Source organism: Balaenoptera physalus (genome assembly GCF_965194825.1).
Source record: "Balaenoptera physalus genome assembly, chromosome: 18".
NCBI lineage: Eukaryota > Metazoa > Chordata > Mammalia > Artiodactyla > Balaenopteridae > Balaenoptera > Balaenoptera physalus.
The window spans coordinates 51120136-51142916 of record NC_138899.1 but is presented as its reverse complement, the minus strand read 5'-3'; the positions used below and the strand labels follow the sequence as shown (position 1 = coordinate 51142916).

At 34.9% G+C, this 22781-nt stretch overlaps 1 protein-coding gene, 1 long non-coding RNA gene and 1 pseudogene across 4 annotated transcripts in view; 1 reads left to right on the top strand and 2 right to left on the bottom strand.

Annotated features, from left to right (window-relative positions):
* LOC309647960 overlaps positions 1 to 22781 on the bottom strand; it is a 675074-nt gene that overhangs the window by 342294 nt on the left and 309999 nt on the right. The gene's annotated exons all lie outside the window — the stretch shown is intronic.
* LOC309647939 (thioredoxin reductase-like selenoprotein T pseudogene) overlaps positions 1 to 22781 on the bottom strand; it is a 481034-nt pseudogene that overhangs the window by 408747 nt on the left and 49506 nt on the right. The window contains exon 2 of the transcript XR_014268664.1: positions 3761 to 8945. The product of XR_014268664.1 is annotated as a thioredoxin reductase-like selenoprotein T pseudogene (transcript). The remainder of the gene's footprint in view (positions 1 to 3760; positions 8946 to 22781) is intronic.
* Positions 1 to 22781, top strand: part of PCDH17 (protocadherin 17) — a 126368-nt gene that overhangs the window by 98488 nt on the left and 5099 nt on the right. The gene's annotated exons all lie outside the window — the stretch shown is intronic.

The window sequence follows — 22781 nt, the reverse complement described above, 5'->3', positions numbered from 1 at the left end:
CACCAACAGGCATTTTTTTGGCAGAACTTTTAGAAAGCAATCGGTTTCAAATATTCACTGCATATTTCAATAACATTAATACCAGCAAACTGTTCTTTTTTTAGTGTAAGAAATTGATCAATTATACACTTCCATAATATACCTAAGTTAGTTTAAGGTTCAGAAAAAGCAAAACAAAACCAAAAAAATGCTGCATTTCCTTAATGTCATATTAAATAACTTCTTTTATGCTGTGTGGAAAAAGAGCAGAAATTGTTATAGAAATATATATAATTATCATTAATACTGTCAGTGCACTTTTAAAAATTGAATGATTATAGGCAACTGAGTAAAGCATTAAATAAATTACAAATAGTATGTTGTTTTCAAGTTCCAGACAATATACATTGTGTAACTAACATGAAGAAAAAAAATGCAGTAAAAAAATTATTAAAGCCTTGCTCTCTTGCGAGTTTAATTTTGGTCCTGCTTGTTTACATCTTCTGCTCACTATTGAAGAAAAGTATTTTATTTAGGAAAAATGAATCCATCATCATCATGAGATTATTTTCCTCATTGACCTAGGCATTCATATAGTTAATTTGCATTGTTTCTATCTCATCTAAACTGAAATACTCCAAAAAAAAGTAATCTTCTTCCAATAAGACTAAGTCTTTTTATCTGGAGAAATGCCAAAAACCATATGTTTAGGGATTGATCAATCTAAAGAATTTTAATATAAAATTTGAAATCAATAGAGAAGGATTCATCATTCAGTTGGCCCTATTTTCCCACTTGGTTTTTCTATTTGTTAATTTAAAATATTTTATTTTTCAAGCATTCCTGACTTTGCTTTCCTTTGCTATCCTCACCCTACACACCATCATAAGTAGACTTCAGTCTGTTGATCTGCTTCCTCCAGGTGAGCAATTTCTTCAACTGCTAGCTTTCTTCTCTTTGATCTGAAGATTATTTGTTAGATTATGACACTCAGAGGACTATACACACATACATTTTATATATATACATATATACATATACATATATAAACATATATATATGTACACATATATATCTATGCAGAACTTGTAAACATTATTTTTAAGGGAAAATAGCATAGTAAATAAGTATTGATAATTTATCCTATTATATCTGCATTGGTACTGTTAGTATAACAGAAAAAACTGTGAAATATTAAGGGTTCAAAAGAGAATCTAAATGTTTATTTATATTGGATTTTTCATATTTATTATTGAGTTTAAGTGGCTCAATTCTTAATTATTTAATATAAAAAATCTACCACTTGCATTAATTTCACTTAGGGGATTGTGTAGGAAATGCTAAGGAAGAAATAGATGGAACGAAAAGTGGGCTGGGACAGGAAAGCGGAACTGATTTTTTTTCTTGGATGTTGTGGGTATAGAGCAAACTGCTTCACTGTTCAACAGCCTAAAGAACTGTGTTTCACCTGAGAAACTGGGTCCCCAAATTCTTTTTTCCTTTTGGACAGGCAATTATACTTTGTATTAGATAAGTGTTATTTTGCAGAAATATTTTAAAGGCTGCTTTACACATTACTTTGTAAAATCTTTGCACATCACCCTAATATAGATTCACATATATATGTATATATATTTATACACATATATATTGCTGTGCTTGAAAAATATACAGGTATGTTATAGCAATCTAGCAATCACTGTTATATTTATTTATGTAGCTTTACTCATGCCAGAAAAAGAAGAGGTAGCATTATTTTTGTATGGAAATGAATGGAGATTGGAGAGAAAATAAAAGCAAAGACCTTAGATACATAGAATCAAAAACGTTATATTTGTTCCTGATTTTGGAGGGTAAGCTGGGAAGTTTGACAACGAGGGCATGCACACACACACATGTACACACACACACCTGTATACAATCTTTATTACTCTTACATAGTTGTGATTTCACGTTCATTAAATTATAATCAGTTGGGAAAAAGTTTTATTTTTCAATTCTATAAAACTCAAATCAACATTTATCCCCATAGAGCATTTTAGCTTTTATAATGTAAATTTCTATCCATTATTTTGTGTATTCTTAAAAATTTCTCTCTCTTAATCTGAGATCCATTTTCTGTTCAAGTGCACGTGTGTGTGTATTCATGTGCTCCCTGTGTGTGTGTATATATATGTACACACCTGAGCTTTATTATGGCCAGCTTGCAACTTGAAACACAGAGCCATCTGGATGCTGTGACTGAGCACCTGGAAAACCAGTAGGTATTGTGAGGTGGATTAAGCCTTTTTTGTTTAATATTCACTAAATAGATTTTTGCCCTTAGGCTAGGCTCCTTCTATTCATTTCCATCTGGTACAAGAATGACGTGTTTTTTCATCATGTGTACAAAGGGTGCATGCATAAGTGTATGCATGCTTGCTTTTTCGTTGTATTTCTTTGTTGATATTTATCTGGCATATTGGAGTTACCTTACTATTTCAAACTTGTATAGTTTTTTAAAGTATCAAGCTAGTGAAGCTATGAATATTTTCCATTAGCATATATGCTGTCATAGAATTCTTCAATTTAGAACTCAGTTATTGGACCTTACTGGATGTGATCTTTTTCTATTTATATACATATATATATATTTCCTTGATTATTATTATAATAGAATTATTATATATAATATAATCATTGTATATGTATGTTATAAAATAATCAGAATAACTATATCTTTCTGTTTAAATCACTATCTCCAAAATATGTGGTTTCTATAGCTACAGTTGTTACGTTTATGGTTCAGTGAGTTAATGTTAGACTGTGTACTTTTAAAATAAGTGCTTAATCTCACAACACATCATTTGTATTTGGAATTTTATGTAAAATTATGTACAGATATATATGTTTTTAATAATAAAAGAAACACCCAACAGATAGGAAGGTTCTATTTTCCAAGTACTTCTAACTTAGTAGTTTTTCTAGTATGCAGTAGTACTTACCACAATGACCATATTTACAGTAATTAGCTAGGTAATTTTCTTCTGTGATCATGTATATTTTTATAAATTCAATGAATAAACATTAAAATAAATATTTTATTAGAAATTTGCCAAGTCAAATAGTTAAATTTAATTTTAATTTAGCATGGAACTTATATTTTATTTTATTTTATTTTTTTAACATCTTTATTGGAGTATAATTGCTTTACAATGGTGTGTTAGTTTCTGCTTTATAACAAAGTGAATCAGTTATACATATACATATGTTCCCATATCTCTTCCCTCTTGCATCTCCCTCCCTCTCACCCTCTCTATCCCACCCCTCTAGGTGGTCACAAAGCACAGAGCTGATCTCCCTGTGCTATGCGGCTGCTTCCCAGTAGCTATCTATTTTACGTTTGGTAGTGTATATATGTCCATGCCACTCTCTCACTTTGTCACATCTTACCCTTCTCCCTCCCCATACCCTCAAGTCCATTCTCTAGTAGGTCTGTGTCTTTATTCCCGTCTTACCACTAGGTTCTTCATGACCTTTTTTATTTTCCCTTAGATTCCATATATATGTGTTAGCATACTGTATTTGTTTTTCTCTTTCTGTCTTACTTCACTCTGTATGACAGACTCTAACTCCATCCACCTCACTACAAATAACTCCATTTCGTTTCTTTTTATGGCTGAGTAATATTCCATTGTATATATGTGCCACATCTTCTTTATCCATTCATCTGATGATGGACACTTAGGTTGCTTCCATGTCCTTGTTATTGTAAATAGAGCTGCAATGAACATTTTGGTACATGACTCTTTTTGAATTATGGTTTTCTCAGGGTATATGGCCAGTAGTAGGATTGCTGGGTTGTATGGTAGTTCTATTTTTAGTTTTTTAAGGAACCTCCATACTGTTCTCCATAGTGGAACTTGGATTTTAATACTAGATAATCTTAGATCAAGGAACACACTCATCTGAACCTCAAAAATTAAGTCACCTAAAAATTTAAGGTTAGAGTTATACTTTCTCAAATTCAAGTTTTCTCTCCTTCAGGCAGACAAGTTATAATCCCAACTATGTGTCCAGTAACAGGTTCTGCATTCTCCAACTGACTTAAATCCTACAGTGCTCTAAACGAATTTTAGAGTTCAATTACAAGATTGCTGCCATTTTCCTAAAGATTACAAAGAAATTTGCTGTGAAAGAATGTGTACAAATTTGACTTGCTTTTTTTTTTTATGATAGTATTGTCTAGCAAATATCTTTGGGTCAGATTAAAAAGGCCCAAAGTAGTCCAGATTATGACTATTTTCATTATGATCATGGAACTGTTAAGCAGCTACTCAAAAATGACTTTTACAACACAAAGGATCACTTCTTTCTGAGACTGAGCATACGTATTTTTAAAGGGAAAAACTCAAACAGAACATGCCTGAATTAGAAAAGACCGTCTCGATGAATTCTCCCTGTTATGTCAATATGGATTTTCTTTTAGATTAGTTTAGATTACAAGTCTGAAAATTAAATAAATTCTCAAACACTTATGTTTATTTCCCTGTTGTTATTACTCATGGGAGATGCACTTTACTTTTATTATCTGTTCTTTGCTTTGGGTATGGTTATCAGAGCTCAGAAAGTGCTCTCCAAGATAAGAAAGTATTTAAAACACCACTGTAGACACATTTTGATGTTTATACTGCATTATGTATGGATAGACTTCATATTCTTTTAAAACACCTTTTTATCTTTGCTCTGATTCAAGGATAGCCTTCTCCAATAGTGTTTTGACCCTCGGTTACATTACATAGCAGGGTGATCCAGAAGGACTCACATCCTCTCCTTCTATATGTGAGTTTCACGGCCTTTTTTCCCCAATTTCTTCTATACTTCAGTGTGTTTAATGATTACAAAATATTAAACCTGTTAGTAGAAAAATAGCTTGTCATTGCCAGTAAAACCCATTACAATGTACATTTCTGTGTATTTACTCTAGAACATGGATATTGAGTTTATTGATTTTGCTTAAATTTTCATTCTTGAGATGACCCACTCTTACAGGGTAAAAAACACCAGCTTCTGATAAAATTACAGCACAGTAAAGGTAATAAGGACCGAATGGTTTTTGAGAAGTAATTTCGAAAACAGGTTTATTTAAAATGTCAATTAAAATGTCACTCTCTCGTTTCCTACTATTCATATATTTTTGAACTGTAATAATAGTAGCAACAATATGCTATGGTAAGATTTGTTTTAGTAAGATAAACGCCAAATTGTTTTTGTTCAAACAGCCTATATTTTATTCTAAAGTAACCTTTGGGACACTATCAATTTTAATAGTTCTCTCAGAAAAGTTTCATTTCACAGGAGGCATTTTTGGTGAAAACACATATTTATTATCATTTGTGTATGTGCGTAGATGCACACTGAGGATATTTAGATTCAGTTTATTTTTTAATTTTTTTAACATCTTTATTGGAGTATAAGTGCTTTACAATGGTGTGTTAGTTTCTGCTTTATAGCAAAGTGAATCAGCTATACATATACATATACCCTCCTAGCTCCTCCCTCTTGCGTCTACCTCCCGTCCTCCCTATCCCACCCCTCTAGGTGGTCGCAAAGCACAAAGCTGATGTCCCTGTGCTATGCGGCTGCTTCCCACTAGCTATCTATTTTACGTTTGGTAGTGTATATATGTCCATGCCACTCTTTCATTTTGTCCCAGCTTACCCTTCCCCCTCCCCATGTCCTCAAGTCCATTCTTTTTTTTTTTTTTCTTTTTTAATAAGAGGAATTTTCCCATTCACTTTTTTTTTTAATTATTTATGTTTATTTATTTATTTATATATGGCTGTGCTGGGTCTTCGTTTCTGTGCGAGGGCTTTCTCCAGTTGTGGCAAGTGGGGGCCACTCTTCATCGTGATGCGCGGGCCTCTCACTATCACGGCCTCTCCCGTTGCGGAGCACAGGCTCCAGACGCGCAGGCTCAGTAATTGTGGCTCACGGGCCCAGCTGCTCTGCGGCATGTGGGATCTTCCCAGACCAGGGCTCGAACCCGTGTCCCCTGCATTGGCAGGCAGATTTTCAACCACTGCGCCACCAGGGAAGCCCCTCAAGTCCATTCTTTACGTCTGAGTCTTTATTCCTGTCTTGCCCCTAGGTTCTTCAGAACCAATTTTTTTTTTTTTTTTTTTTTTAGATTCCATATATATGTGTTAGCATATGGTATTTGTTTTTCTCTTTCTGACTTACTTCACTCCGTATGACAAGCTCTAGGTCCATCCACCTCACTACAAATAACTCAATTTCATTTCTTTTTATGGCTGAGTAATATTCCTTTGAATATATGTACCACATCTTCTTTAACCATTCATCTGTCGATTGGCACTAAGGTTGCTTCCATGTCCTGGTTATTGTAAATAGAGCTGAAATAAACATTGTGGTACATGACTCTTTTTGAATTATGGTTTTCTCAGGGAATATGCCCAGTAGGGGGATTGCTGGGTGGTATGGTAGTTCTATTTTTAGTTTTTTAAGGAACCTCCATACTGTTCTCCACAGTGGCTGTATCAATTTACATTCCCACCAACAGTGCAAGAGGGTTCCCTTTTCTCCACATCCTCTCCAGCATTTATTGTTTGTAGATTTTTTGATGATGGCCATTCTGAATGGTGTGAGATGATACCTCACTGTAGTTTCAATTTGCACTTCTCTAATGATTAGTGATGTTGAGCATTCTTTCACATGTTTACTACTGGAAATCTGTATATCTTCTTTGGAGAAATGTCTATTTAGGTCTTCTGCCCATTTTTGGATTGGGTTGTTTGCTTTTTTTAAATATTGAGCTGCATGAGCTGCTTGTAAATTTTGGAGATTAATCTTTTGTCAGTTGCTTCATTTGCAAATATCTTCTCCCATTTTGAGGGATGTCTTTTCATCTTGTTTAGGTTTTCCTTTGCTGTGCAAAAGCTTTTAAGTTTCATTAGGTCTCATTTGTTTACTTTTGTTTTTCTTTCCATTTCTCTAGGAGGTGGGTCAAAAAGGATCTTGCTGTGATGTATGTTATAGTGTGTTCTGCCTATGTTTTCCTCTAAGAGTTTTGTACTGTCTGACCTTACCTTTAGATATTTAATCCATTTTGAGTTTATTTTTGTGTATGGTGTTAGGGAGTGTTCTAATTTCATTCTTTTACCTGTAGCTGTCCAGTTTCCCCAGCACCACTTATTGAAGTGGCTGTCTTTTCGCCCTTGTGTATTCTTGCCTCTTTTATCAAAAATAAGGTGACCATATGTGCGTGGGTTTTTCCATCCTGTTCCACTGACCTATATTTCTGTTTTTGGGCCAGTACCATACTGTCTTGATTACTGTAGCTTTGTCATATAGTCTGAAATCCAGGAGCCTGATTCCTACAGCTCCATTTTTCTTTCTCAAGATTGTTTTTACTTTTGGGGGTCTTTTGTGTTTCCATACAAATTGTGAAATTTTTTGTTCTAGTTTTTTGAAAACTGCCATTGGTAGTTTGATAAGGATTGCACTGAATCTGTAGATTGCTTTGGGTAGTATAGTCATTTTCATAAAGTTGATTCTTCCAATCCAATAACATGGTATATCTCTCCATCTGTTTGTATCATCTTTAATTTCATCAGTGTCTTATAGTTTTCTGCATATAGGTCTTTTGTCTCCTTAGGTAGGTTTATTCCTAGGTATTTTATTCTTTTTGTTGCAATAGTAAATGGGAATGTTTCTTTAATTTATCTTTCAGATCTTTCATCATTAGTGTATAGGAATGCAAGAGATTTCTGTGCATTAATTTTGTATTCTGCTACTTTACTAAATTCATTGATTAGCTCTAGTAGTTTTCTGTTAGCATTTTTAGGATTCTCTATGGATAGTATCATGTCATCTGCAAACAGTGACAGCTTTACTTCTTCTTTTCCAATTTGGATTCCTTTTATTTCTTGTTCTTGTCTGATTGCGGTGGCTAAAACTTCCAAAACTATGTTGAATAACAGTGGTGAGGGTGGACAACCTTGCCTTGTTCCTGATCTTAGAGAAATGGTTTCAGTTTTGCACGATTGAGAATGATGTTGGCTGTGGTTTTGTCATATGTGGCCTTTATTATGTTGAGGTAAGTTCCCTCTATGCCTTCTTTCTGAAGCATTTTTATCATAAATGGCTGCTGAATTTTGTTGAATCCTTTTTCTTCATCTATTGAGATGATCATATGGTTTTTCTCCTTCAATTTGTTAATATGGTTTATCACCTTGATTGATTTGCATATATTGAAGAATTCTTGCATTCCTGGGGTAAATCTCACTTGATCATGGTGTATGATCCTTTTAATGTGCTGTTGGATTCTGTTTGCTAGTATTTTGTTGAGGATTTTTGCATCTATGTTCATCAGTGATATTGGCCTGTAATTTTGTTTCTTTTTAACATCTTTGTCTGGTTTTCGTATCAGGGCGGTGTTGGCCTCATAGAATGAGTTTGGGAGTGTTCCTCTCTCTGCTATATTTTGGAAGAGTTTGAAAAGGATAGGTGTTAGCTCTTCTCTAAATCTTTGATAGAATTCGCCTGTGAAACCATCTGGTCCTGTGCTTTTGTTCATTGGAAGATTTTTAATCACAGTCTTAATTAAAGTGCTTGTAATTGGTCTGCTTATATTTTCTATTTCTTCCTGGTTCAGTCTCGGACACTTGTGCTTTTCTAAGAATTTGTCCATTTCTTCCAGGTTGTCCATTTTTTTGACATATAGTTGCTTGTAGTAGTCTCTCACGATCCTTTTTATTTTTGCAGTGTCAGTTGTTACTTCTTTTTCATTTCTAATTCTATTGATTTGAGTATTCTGCCTTCTTTTCTTGATGAGTCTGGCTAATGGTTTATCCGTTCTATTTATCTTCTGTTGTTGTGTTTAATATAGTCTCAGAGGTCTCTAAGGTTGTCCTCAATTTTTTTCATTCTTTTTTCTTTATTCTTCTCTGTGGTAGTTATTTCCACTATTTTATCTTCCAGGTACTTATCCGTTCTTCTGCCTCAGTTAGTCTGCTATTAATTCCTTCTAGAGAATTTTTAATTTCATTTATTGTGTTGTGCATTATTGTTTGTTTGCTCTTTAGTTCTTCTAGGTCCTTGTAAAACGTTTCTTGTATTTTCTGCATTCTAATTCCATGATTTTGAATCATCTTTACTATCATTACTCTGAATTATTTTTCAGGTAGACTGCCTATTTCCTCTTCATTTGTGTTTGGGGTCTCCTTTTCACAGACTGCACGTTCGTATTTCCCGTTGTTTTTGGTGTCTGCCCCCAGTGGCTAAGGTTTGTTCAGCGGCTTGTGTAGGCTTCCTGGTGGAGGGGACTGTGCCTGAGTTCTCGTGAATGAGGCTGGATCTTGTCTTTCTAGTGTGCAGGACCCCAACTGGTGGTGTGTTTTGGGTCATCCGTGACCTTATTATGATATTAGGTGGCCTCTCTGCTAATGGATGGGTTTGTGTTCCTGTCTTGCTGTTTGGCATAGGGTGTCCAGCACTGTAGCTTGCTGATCATTCAGTTGAGCTGGGTCTTAGCGTTTAGATTGAGATCTCTGAGAGAGCTTTCACCACTTGATATTACATGGAGCCGGGAGGTCTCTGGTGCATCAATGTCCTGAACTCAGCTCTCCCCCCTCAGAGGCACAGGCCTGACACCAAGACCCTGTCAGTCACACAGCTCAGAAGAAAGTGGGAAAAAAAGAAAGAAAGAAATCATAATATAATATAAAATAAAGTTTTTAAAACAAGAAATTTTAAAAATATTATTAAATATTAAAAAATTAAAAAGTAATAAATAAAGGAAAAAAGAAAGAGGTGAGCAGCCAAACCAAAAAAACAAATCCACCAATGATAACATGCGCTAAAAACTATAGTAAGAAAGATAAAATAAAATAAAGTAAAACAGACAGACAGAACCCTAAGACAAATGGTGAAAGCAAAGCTATACAGACAAAATCACACAAAGAAGCAAACACATACACACTCAGAAAAAGAGAAAAAGGAAAAAAAAAATATATATATATACATTAAAAAAAAAGGAAGAGAGCAGCCAAATCAATAAACAAATCTACCAATCATAATAAACTCTAAATACTAAACTAAGATAAACATAAGACCAGAAACAAATTAGATATAGAAAGCAAACCCCAAGTCTACAGTTGCTCCCACAGTCCACAGCCTCAATTTTGGGATGATTTGTTGTCTATTCAGGTATTCCAGAGATGCTGGGTACATCAAGTTGATTGTGAAGATTTTATCCACTGCTCCTGAGGCTGCTGGGAGAAATTTCCCTTTCTCTTCTTTGGTCACACAGCTCCTGGGGTTCAGCTTTGTATTTGGTCCCTCCTCTGCATGTATGTCACTTGAGGGCATCTGTTCTTCACTCAGACGCAATGGGGTTAAAGGAGCAGCTGATTAGGGGACTCTGGCTCACTCAGGCTGGAGGGAGGGAGGGGTACATAATGAGGGGCGAGCCTGCGGAGGCAGAGGCAGGCATGATGTTGCAACCGCCTGAGGCACTCCGTGTGTTCTCCTGGTGAAGTTGTCCCTGGATCATGGCACTCTGGCAGTGGTGGGATGCACATGCTCCAAGGAGGGGAGTTGTGGATAGTGTCCTATGCTTTCACACAGGCTTCCTGGTGGCTGCAGCAACAGCCTTAGCATTTCATGTCTGTCTCTGGTGTCCACACTGATAGCCGTGGCTTGTGCCAGTCTCTGGAGCTCATTTAGGTGGTGCTCTGAATCCCCTCTCCTTGGACACCCCGGAACAATGGTCTCTTGTCTCTTAGGCAGTTCCAGACTTTTTCTCGGACTCCGTCCCGGCTAGCTGTGGCACACTAGCCCACTTCAGGCTGTGTTCATGCAACCAACCCCAATCCTCTCCTGGAATCTGACCTCTGAAGCCTGAGCCTCAGCTCCCAGCCCCCACCCAGCCTGGAGGGTGGGTAGACAAGGCTCTCAGGCTGGTGAGTGCTGGTCGGCACTGATCCTCTGTGCGGGAATTTCTCTGCTTTGCCCTCTGCACCCCTGTTGCTGTGCTCTCCTCCGTGTCTCGGAAGATTCCCGCCCCCCATCCCCCACTGCCCCCACCCCCCACCCCTGTCTCTGTCAATGAAGGGGCTCCCTAGTGTGTGGAAACTTTTCCTCCTTCACAGCTCCCTCCCCAAGGTGCAGGTCCCATCCCTATTCTTTTGTCTCTGTTTTTCCTTTTTTCTTTTGCCCTACCCAGGTACGTGGGGAGTTGCCTTTTGGGAAGTCTTAGGTCTTCTGCCAGCGTTCAGTAGTTTTTCTATAGGAATTGTTCCACATGTAGATGTATTTCTGATGTATCTGTGAAGAGGAAGGTGATCTCCACGTCTTACTCCTCCACCCTCTTGAAAGTCTCCCCCCTACACTGGTCATTTTGGGAATCACTATTGTCATCTGGCTTTGGGAGAGGGGAAAGGGAGTGTCAGAACTACATCTCTGCCATTTACTTTCAGTCTCAAAGTAACTGAACATCGTGGGCTATTTGCTTAACAGTATATTGGCCCCTCTATATTTCTACCTCCCCTCCATGAATCATGTGGATAAATTTGTAAAACACAAAGCAGACCTTGGGAAAACAAGAATATTTCTTCAGACTCAGCTCCCACCCTCATCTATACTCTAGTACAATAATCCAGGTCATTTTAGAAGTGAATAAATGCAGAATATACCCACAGTCTTTCTAACTCTCCTTGGCATGCCCTTGGTTTTTTGCCCAGAGAAGTCTTCAAAGAGATCTCCTTCTAGAATACTAGATCAGAAGGGGTGCCAATGTCCACCATTAAATATCCTCTACTCTTCTCCTTCTCCCAATCTTTGGTCCCTAAGGATGAGATGGGAACAGTATAGTCACACTTAACTCCATCACCCTTAATGCTCCACAACACTTGGGCTACAAGCTTCATATTTCATTAAGCAATGAGTTTCAGACATTTTCTAATTGATGTCGTTATATGGTAAACCAGAACTTGTGTATGTGTGTGTGTGTGTGTGTCTGCGTGTGTGTGTGTGTTATCAAATTGAAACAAAGCTTTTATAAGCAATCTTGCCTTTACTCTCTATTTTTCTACCTCTGTCTATTTCACTTAAAAAAAATTTAGTTACAACCAGAAAATTGATTTCAAGATCTATTGATGAGTCTCTACCATGGTTTAGAAAATCACATCATCCTACTACCATGGAGCAAGAAGGTTCATAGTTTAGCTCTAATTAGAACAAACTCTACCGTATAATAGACCAGCAGATTTAGATCTTGGTTTGTATATGAGGTTTAAGGAAATTTTAAAAAATCATTCTTAAAAATCCTCAGCACCTGGCTTTCACAGATATTATCTTGCTAAAAGAGGGAAAATAAAAGTATTAAGATCCAGCTTGAGACTCAAAATATCTATCCCAAGTCAGAGGTCTACAAACTTTTTCTTAAAGGTCCAGATGGTAAATATTTTAGGCTTTGTAGGCCATACAATCTCTTTTGCAGAGATTCACTTCTGCCCTTGTATCATGAACATAGCCATAGACAATATGTAAAAAAATGACTGACTGTGGCCCCGTGTTCTAATAAAACTTCATTTAACAAAATAGGTGGTAATTTGTCTATTATTGTTCTAAATAAAAGTATCTTATTTTTTCTCTCATAACAGTATATTCTCCAGGAGTTGTTGCACATGTAGATGTATTTCTGATGTATTTGTGGGGAGGAAGGTGATCCCCACGTCTTACTCCTCCACCATCTTGAAGGTCTCTCCTCAGTTTATTTTTTAATTATTGTAATATAAGTAATTTTTGTAAGAATTATTTATGGAAAAGTATAGTTTCATATATTTTTCCCACAGCTTTAAATCTTGAAAGAAAACATCTTTTGTATTACTTATTTCTTTAAAAAAATTACATTTTTAAAAATACTCATCTGAGCAAGGCACCCATCTGTTCTTTTGGAACCATGTCCATCAAATTTAAGGTAACTTAACTGAAACTTTAGATCTATCTCTAGAGTAGAGTTCTATGAAGTTAATGAATAGATTTTGGAGACCAGAAAATCATTAAAATATAATAATATTAAAATCTTTTTTAAAAATCCATCTTCTGGGACTCCCAAATCCTATTGGCAAGCATTGATTAGTAAATAATAAGTAAGAGAGGATTAGTTGCATCTGAATTAACTCTGTTTTCTGAGAATGCTAAAAATGATACTGATTCTGTTTACTTGTCTCTAGCAATTGAAAACAAACAAGTGCTAGAAACAGGGTGAACAGTAGGATTTAAACTAGTAAATAGAAATACATCCCAACAGAGATCAGATAGCAGGCAGGAGAGAAAAACTAGTAAGACGATCTTGCTTCCTTCTTACAAAGATTTCAGCTTAATAGGCATGTTTTCATTGACCTTCCTTAAGAATTACCACTTTGCTAGGAGAATGACTTGAATTTTAGATGTATTCACCCATGTCATCAAAAATGGTGTCATTATTAGAGATGGGGTTAGCTTACACAGGCGATAAAAGCACAGGGAAAACACCTCCTCCATAGTAGTATGTTTAAATAGTTTTGGGTCTGAAACTCACAGTATTATTTAAGTCGCTAGAATTTTAAATTTGTCCTTGTAAACCAAACAGTTTTTACTAACTACTGCATGCCAGAGCATAGGTTTCTCACTGCATACAAATCAGGCTTTTTTGGAAGCTGCATTAACCCTTTCAAGAATCTAAAATTACAAGGACTTATTAATTAATTCATATATTGATGGTAGCTGTCAGATAAAGCATAAAATACAGAGGCAACTACCTTAAAACAAAAGAGAGAAACTGGCACATTTGACCCAACAATGCAGTAGAATCAAAAAAAAAAAAAAAAAAAAAAAAAAGGCCAAAAGGAGAAACCTAGGAGAGATGAAAGAAACTTAATAGTTGCTGAGGTGTAGGTTTTTCAGAATACTCACTGTTTTCATAATTTAAAATTATAAAGAGATGATTATTTAAACATAGATTTTAATTTCAATAACAGTGTCCCTGGTTTACAAAATTCCCTTAAGGGGAAAATATTCTGACCTCCATGTTTCAGTGGATATATGTCAAGTAGGATTTATTTATTTTATTGAAAATGGTACCCTCAATAATAAATAGAGAACTTCAGAATTTTATATAAATATGGTATTTAACAGACAGATCTGATGTTACTTTAAATACTGTGTATCTCATAGCAAAAGAGAGCTATTATGTATAATTTTATTTAGGCCCTGGGATCATTCTGAAAACTGATGCTACACTCTCATAAATGAATTGAGTAATTTGTAAGGGGTGGTCATTCTTATTATAGATTACCAATAGCATTTGATATCATTTAAATTTCATCTTCCTTTATATCAATGGTAGCATTCTGTTCAAATTCAGAAGTGTGACTATTGAGTGTATTCTCAAGGAATAGAGCATGTAAGAATATACCAGGACCTCAGAGTCTTGATCCTCCAGGGGCATAAGGAACTTGATGAGGCAAACAGATTAAAAAATAAGAGTCAGTGAGCAACGCTAGAGTATATAATGCAATTGGAAAATTTTGGCATAATCTTTGTCCAAAATAGAAATGAGTATTTTGGAGAACATTTTCAGGAATTTTCATTAATTATTTATTCTTGAGATCCAGAATAAATTTTGAAATGTTTCTGAGATTCAACATCTATCTACCTTATTTGTGACCATGTTCCTTGCCTTGTAGGAGTGTTTATTACTTCTCTTCTAGATACATATAATGATCTTTTTTTCTTCCAGACCTTCCCTCTTCTGGCCTTCTAGAATCCTTTAATCTTTCTGATACGTGATCATATGCAATCTTATGGTTGGTTAATAATAATAGCAAATTTGAGAAAGCAGGAAGGGAGATAACGTAGATCTAGGAAGAAAAAAATAGTTTTCTAATGCAGAACTATAAAATTCAGGATTTATATTGTTAATATACAATATCAGTTGAATCAACATACATTAAGTCTTTCTTTAGTTTAGGAGAAGTGGAGTGAGATGCAAGCAGAATGGGGTAGGACTGGAATTGGAATGATGGTGCCAGAGCCATAACAGGTCCTTTGTGCTCTGTTGGAGATAATCCTGGTCGGAGCCAAAACGCTAGATACCTGTAACAGAAGTAATGCTGATTTGAATACTACTTGCTCTGTGGCCAAGCAGTTTTTTAGGCTCATAAATGTTGTTCAATACTGCTCAGTCAAGCTCCTAAGTATTTCAAGAATCTTCTGAGATGTACAATAAATTGCTCAAATACCCATATTAGTGTTCCATTACCCGTTAAACTAAATTCGGTCTTTTATTCAGAGCCTTTCCATTTTCTTTTACATTCTAGCCAGTTTTTCCCATGTTACTTTATTTTTAGGCATTGCAATATACGTCTTTTGACCTACAAATCTGCTCTCTTATCACCCTGTGAAACACATTTCTGTGTGGCAATCATTTCACTTTCTAAACTCTTTACCTAGATCACCCTATCCCTGCTCTCCACTGTCTGTTGAAACCCTGATCATCTCTTGAATTGCAAATCAAGCACCACTTCTTCTAAAAAGCCTTTCACAATATTACTTTCTACACTTTTCTCTGTATTTCTGTTGTTTGACATTCATATAACATAGTTCAAAATGTAACTAATCATGAATTATTTCTCCTATGGTGGTTTCAAATCAAGTTTCTAGTTTCTAATGAAACTGTAAATTCCTTGGTAAAGAAATACAGCCTTCCAGACTGGAGAATTTTAGAGGTGGGTAAACATGGGTTCATTTACCACAAACCTTTACTTGACACAACACCTGTTCCACAACATTCTTTCGAAGATGCCTTTGCTTGAAAACTTCCAATTCACAAAGTTGATGTTTAGTTCATTCTTACCTTATGAATGATTGAGTATAATTCCTTTAACTGCTGAATTACACACATCTACTACTCCCAATGAATTTGAGCTGTCTTTACTCTGGTGGGACATTTGAGTTATATTGGTTTTCCTTGAGAGGTTATGTCAGAGTCCTTTTCTCAAAAAAACAAAAATAAAAACAGAAACAAAAACTTGTTCCATTTAGTATAGAATTGAGTTTCAGAGCCAGTTCTTCTGAGGGTACCTGTTAAGAAAGAGATGGCCCTATTTATCTGTGCCTTCACTTCTAAGCATCTGCTACTGCCCCAGGTGATGGTTGCACCTACAGTATGAGATTGGGGAAGGGTGGCAGCTAAATTTTGAATGTTAATTTCAGAACACTGTGCCACAGGACACAATTATATTTGTGCCATAGGTTCCCAATGCATGGTTTAGATTCTCACTTTTTCTTTTTTTTTTCTGGTGCTTCCGTATCAGATTTCCTTATATCCTTTTGCTTTCATTCCTTAACATATGTTTCCATTTAATTTCATTTTTCTTCATCTCAGAGCATTATCTGTGGTTGTCAGTACTTATGCCAGAAAATTCATTCTGGTAGACCTATTATTATGTCCAAAGGGTCACAAACACTTGAAACCATCCCAGAAGGTGTGCAAGTGCACTGAATAGTAAGTGCAAATGCTCCCAGCACTCCAAATACCCAGCTGCAATTGGATTCAGTTGAATGTGATATAGGCCAGTGGTTTCTGGTGTCTGAATGAAGTTGTGGCGATACATTCAGAAGCGTTGTGTGATGTAGTTGTGCACCAGAGGATTGGTATTTCAAAGCTGCCATGGTTTGACTATCTGATAGTATTATAATAACCTCCTCTTCAAAATGTGCTCTCTGCCTATTAAAAGCAGATAGAATGGCATTTCACAGCTGAGGTAAATTCTGGAAGCCAGATCAGCAGTACATACACCTAAAAATATATACATTTCTCTCATAGTATTTTTATTACATTAACTATGTTTCTAAATTCTGATTTCTTATGACCAATTATTAGGAAATATTTTAAGTTCCTGGAGTCCAGTAGCCAATGTTTTATCATTATATCACTGCCAACACGTGAACAAGCATCCTCATGAAATGAGCAAATGAGCATATTGTAACAAGTTACGTGATCTTACATTAAAAAATATAAGAAGCAAAAACATATCCCACATCTGTGTATTTGTATATCAGTTATTTGATTAGTAGAACAGCCTAGATCACTGTGCACAAGTGAGAAGCATGGGAAATACAAGGCAATAGATGAAAGATCACTTGGCTAAATAAAGTGATTGTACTCTGATGCCACATTTTCCCTTACCCTTCTCTTTTCTTCCCTGAATAAGGGATACACCAAGATTATTAAAAATTGTGCTAAAATTAAGCCTAGCTGTCATATGAATACTAGCAGAAGAAAAAGCGTGTGATAAAATTATAATATTAGGATACTTGTTTCTTTTTTTTTTCCCCGACACAGAGAAAGACGTTTTGAGACAACTTTCCTATGCTGTCTCTAGAAGTAATATTGAAAGTGAAGTTTTTACCCCCTCATAGTCAGATAGAGTGAAATCAGAAGGTTTATTTTTAACTAATATGCTAGTAAATGAGAAATAGAAATCAAAAATGGGAATAATTTGAATGAATACAGATTGTTAAAGTGTCATTTATATGGAATGACTCACCCTATCATCATAACAAGTGTAGGGGTTTTATAGGATGGTAAAGGGAAGTAAGTGAATAATCATCAACATTGCCAAAAAAGGAGAGAACTGTTTATGGCAGAAAACTGTCAGTTTGCAGGATGTTATGAATTATGTCAATTTAATGAAAGAAACATTTTATTAGAGGTTTGTTGGACAATATTCTGATGAGATTTCTATTTTAGTATTGGTGTTTTTATCTCTGATATATTAGAATATATTTGGATTAATTGTAATTTGCTGTGCTCATAGGGAAGTGTGTGTACATGTGTAAAATTGTGTGTTTGTGTGTGCACTGAAGAAAGAAAAAGGCAGTGAAGCAAGCTGTGGTTACATCATTAAAACCTTTCAGTAGAAAACTGGTATACACGAACGGTCAGTCTAAGGTCTTGGCTTGTCATTGTTTACTGGTAGATAATCTGTGATGGGCGTCAACTTTAAGTTCTGTAGAGTTAATCTCCAGAACATTTGGGCCAGCCATAAATATAGATGGGTGCCAGCTCTCTGCTTTCCCAGACAGCTAATTAGGTGTTATGAAAGCTTACATTGGTGAAAGAAGGTAAAGTAGAAATACAAAAGAAAAGTGAGAACAAATAAAAAATGAACTTCATTTATAGAGCTATCTACTTGGAAACAACTCCAATTTTAAGGTGCTGTTAGAAACAGGAGCAACCACCACACTAACAGAAGAGGACTATTCCTATTTAAAGCTATTTACAGAGCTGAAATAAAACCATTTTGTTGACAGTCATAAAGCACAGAAAACTCTCTCAAATAGCCTTCCCCACAGCCACAGCAATTTAGAATTTCCTCACTAATGTTCTGATTAATGGATTTTGGTCTTCAGATTTCTATGACACAGACATTTATTTCTTCATTATAAAAATTAAATCAGATGCATATCTGAAACTCTTATTCTAGAAATAATATGCATGTTTTCAGATGTACAGATATGTGGGCTCTGGAGGAAACAGGCAATGAAACTAAGGGGAGGAAATCCTTTTATGTTTTCTAATATTTCCCTAAGTGTTAACAAATTAGTTTCTAAGTATCTCTCTTTGGGTTATGTGGTATAGTACTTTGAAAACAGGGAAAATAAGCTTATCTTTTGATTTGTGATAAATTCCTTCCTGAGAGTGAGAGAGATTGTAGTAAAGAGATAGATTTACTCTAAAGAAATTTCGTGACCTGGCTCCTCAAACCAGCTCCTCGAACTGTGTTTCCTCTGCAGTGAACAGTTCCGAGTCACAACACGCAAGGGTTTTCCCCTGACTTTTACCAAAATAACTATGTTCAATAGAGGCCCCTTAATCTTTGTTAATCTTTGATGGTTTAAATAGTGTTTTGACTTCAAATTTTAATCTTCTACATTGTAATTATTGGCACCTCTTACCCATCTTGAAATGGCTGTGTACTCTTCATGATGCAGTGACATTACAAGGTTAAAATCACATTGTGGACATTAAGTTCTGGTAACCTTTGTGGAAGATCGCTAAAATCCAATAATTTGGGAACAGATAATTTGATGTTTTACCTAAATATTTTTTTCCTCATATATATGTAACTTTCACAATGCCTGTTCCTTTGAAGGTATATTTTGGCAAAAAATGTTTGCTTGCCTAATATCTTTAAGTTATTAAACAGTTTAATCTAGGTTAGAAAAAGAGAGAGAGCTTTCAGATTTGTAGGCTAATATGAATTTGCAGATTTCATACATCTTTATGTCTAAATCAACTTGAATTATATAAAATTCTAAAATCAGTAGTCAAGTTGTTTATCCAGTCAGAGGTTTCACACTCATAGTTGAAGAGCACAGGGAAAGATTAAAAGGTTGTTTATTGGTGATTTTAAATAAAAAGATTTATACATACATGTAAATTATATACAAGGTTTCATATTTATAAATATATATATATATATATGTTGTATGTATATCTGCTATCTTTATATTACAAATATATAACTTTCCTGTGTGTTTTATTCATTCATCTGTATTTCTCTTATGGTAGTTACTGATTTTTAATTTTCAGGAATGCATTGGACATGCATTTGAGTTTTTAAATTTTGTTTGGACTATTTCCTGGAGAAACCTCAATTTTATTACACACATGCAAATAAAGATCTATACGTGTGTGTGTGTGTGTGTGTGTGTGTGTGCATGTATAGTTTATGGTGGCACCTGAACTGCAAGTACTTACAGTAATTTGAGTGACTATATCTTTTGAAAAAGATCATATAAATTAAGATGCAAAATTGAACTAATTAAGATGACTGTGTTTAGATCCCTCCCCTTGGGAGCTTGTATAATAGTCAGATGTGACTATAGTAGTATAGAAAATGATTCTTAATGTTAAACAAGTATTTAAATTTCTGATTGTCACATGATCCTTCAGGGAATTATACACTTAAACGATTTAGACACTGTAAACCTTCTCTATAGACAGAACTGCCCAGATTTCTAGCTGTCGGACTTCAGAGTTGTTTTCACTTTGCAATATAAATATGCCTATCTCTCAGTTTATCTCATCTATATACAATTTGGATTATCCCATCTTTCTTGGCAAGGGGTGCATTCTGTGAAATGGTTATCATGTTATACTAAGGAAAGGACAAAAATGAGGGTAAATAATTTCTTTGTAATCCCAGATTGGTCCAGAAGAAAAAATGAATCTTGGATTAAGCATCTCTAAATTTGTTTTCTGTCCAGGATCCCTAAATTTGTTTTTTGATACAAATATCTAATCTATGAAAATAGTGGCTGTCTGTGTAATTTGCTTCTTTTTCATTTTCATAGTTCATAATTCAACATAGCTGTTCTGGGATTCGTTTTCCCTAAGGTACAGAAAGAAGCTATTATCTACCTTTATAGTCCTAGGGCTTGAGAAAATCCTCCACACTATTATTCTATATTATACACACTTAGTTTATTGAGTGGATTTTTAAAAATATAATAGAAGGTGTGCATAGCAGAAATTCTCCCAATACGACTCCCCTTCCCTTAAGCCCCTCGTCCCTCACGCCTCCCTCACTCCTTCGCTCTCTCCCTTCACTTTGGTTTCTTTCTTCCCTCTCTTTTTCTTTCATTTTTTCCAATTTGTCTATTTTTTTGGTCTAGCTAGTCATTCATTATGTACTACCTATGTCTCTTTTATGTGTCTACCTAATCATCTATTTATTTATGTAACTTCAGAAATAATTCTACTCTCTCAAAAATTCTTATTTGACCCTTGGCAGTTGTAGTTCATTTTATGTTCTTAGTTTCTGCAGCTTGTACAAAAGGGTCCATTTGATTTGCTTCACTGTCTGTGAACTGCTGCTGTCAAAATTACAGTCTAATCACAAGGTGAACAGCATAAAATGTGTTGTAATCAATACTCAAAATTTGCTCCCTAGGATGTGACATGAAGTGAAGTAAAAAAAGCTGTAGAGTTTCAGTAGTGAAGTGCAAACAATCATTTTATGTTGATGGTTTCAAATTCAAGGTCGAGTTATACTTTCATAAATCTGCATTATTCTGTCCTGTTCACTCTATTCTTAAATTCATATTGAATTCATTCAAAGCTGGGCTATCGAAATCGCTGAAATTGAGGCCAGTCAATATTGAAAATAAAATTATGTCAGTGTCTTTCAAAGAGAGTGTATGAGTTGTAAATGAAGTTTTTAAAAATCACAAACCTAAAAGATACAAAAATATTACCAAGTGAAACAGATAGTAAAGTTTTCTACTGTATTTTTGAAGGATAAAATTAGTTGAATGAAATGATATGTATTATTTTTTTCTGACACAAGCATAATATTGAAGATTCACTTTCAGAATAGGTAATGAAAACAGATACCTGATATTAAATTTTTCTGATATCCTGTTGTTTAAATTCTGCTCTACTTTAAATCTGCACAGGGAGGCCTCTAGAAAATTTTAAATGCCTAGATTCTTCTGCTTCTCTTTGTGTCCATCTGTCTGACAACCTTTCAAATCATAGACAGTATTTGAGTCTGTGAGTAGATAGTTCAGTTTGAGACTACATTTCAGCATTCTTGCCTGCATTACATAATAAACTTAACATATTTTATTCACTCCTAGGTAAATATATGTTTAAAAGAAAGACAAAATTAAAATAGAGACAAGCCACCTAGATACTTCTTTTTAACATTTCAAGTGTGAATAATGATACATGCTATGAAATACCGCAGAATTTTTGTTCTGTCAAAACACCATTTTGATTCTTTTCTAAAAGAGTTTAGTTTCATAGGAAATTATTCTATCCTAAAACCTTTTGAGATAAATTAAGGTGTGGTTTATTTTTTTTTCTTTTTGGATAAGGAATTTTTTGTGTGTTTGAAGTACAAACTCAGATTTTGAATATGACTTTGAAAAGTAATTGTATAAATTTATCAGTGCTGTTAAATTTGCTGCTTTTTCCCTTGCACACAGGACACTATACATTATGGAGATCCTCTCACATCAATTAAATGACAATCCCAAGGGTTCCCAAATGAGTAGGGAATTCAATTCCCATCACATAGAGTTAAACTGTAAATATCCTCTCCTGAAAAAAAGGTCCCTGATTTAAAAAGGATCATTAAACATAAGGAAGACAACGATTTGTAGATGAAAGGGACAACTGGGAAGATGTAGTTCAAAGTTATCTTTTAAAATATTGAGTTCATGGACATATGCAGCTGTTGTCATAATGAAGGAATTTTCTTTCATATTTTCTTGTTCAGCATCTTTGAAATAGTGATCGTTAAACAGTACTTTATTTAGATTATCTACATGCTTATCACAAAAGAGAGAAGCAAAAATTCTCAGAAATCATTATCATTTAGAATTGAAATCATGATTTGTCATTCATTCTGAACTATATCTGTTGACAAAATACATTTTCACCTACTTACACCAAAAACAAAAAGCTGAAGTGAAGAAAACTGATTACATGATCTATACGCAAATCTACTACAATAGGAATGTGCAGTTTTTGTCAAGCTTATTCATAACATGCTTGGATAGAAAATTCCATTTGCTACTCTTCAGTAGGAAAAGCAGGCTTTAAAGGAAAACTTTATTTCATGACTGTCACCAAAATAACAATTACAAGCAAAATAAAGATAAAACATAAAAAAAAAATAGCAGCTTAAGACTTGTTATGGAAGTTTGTGATTCAGTTTTTACGCTGTTATTTGATTTGA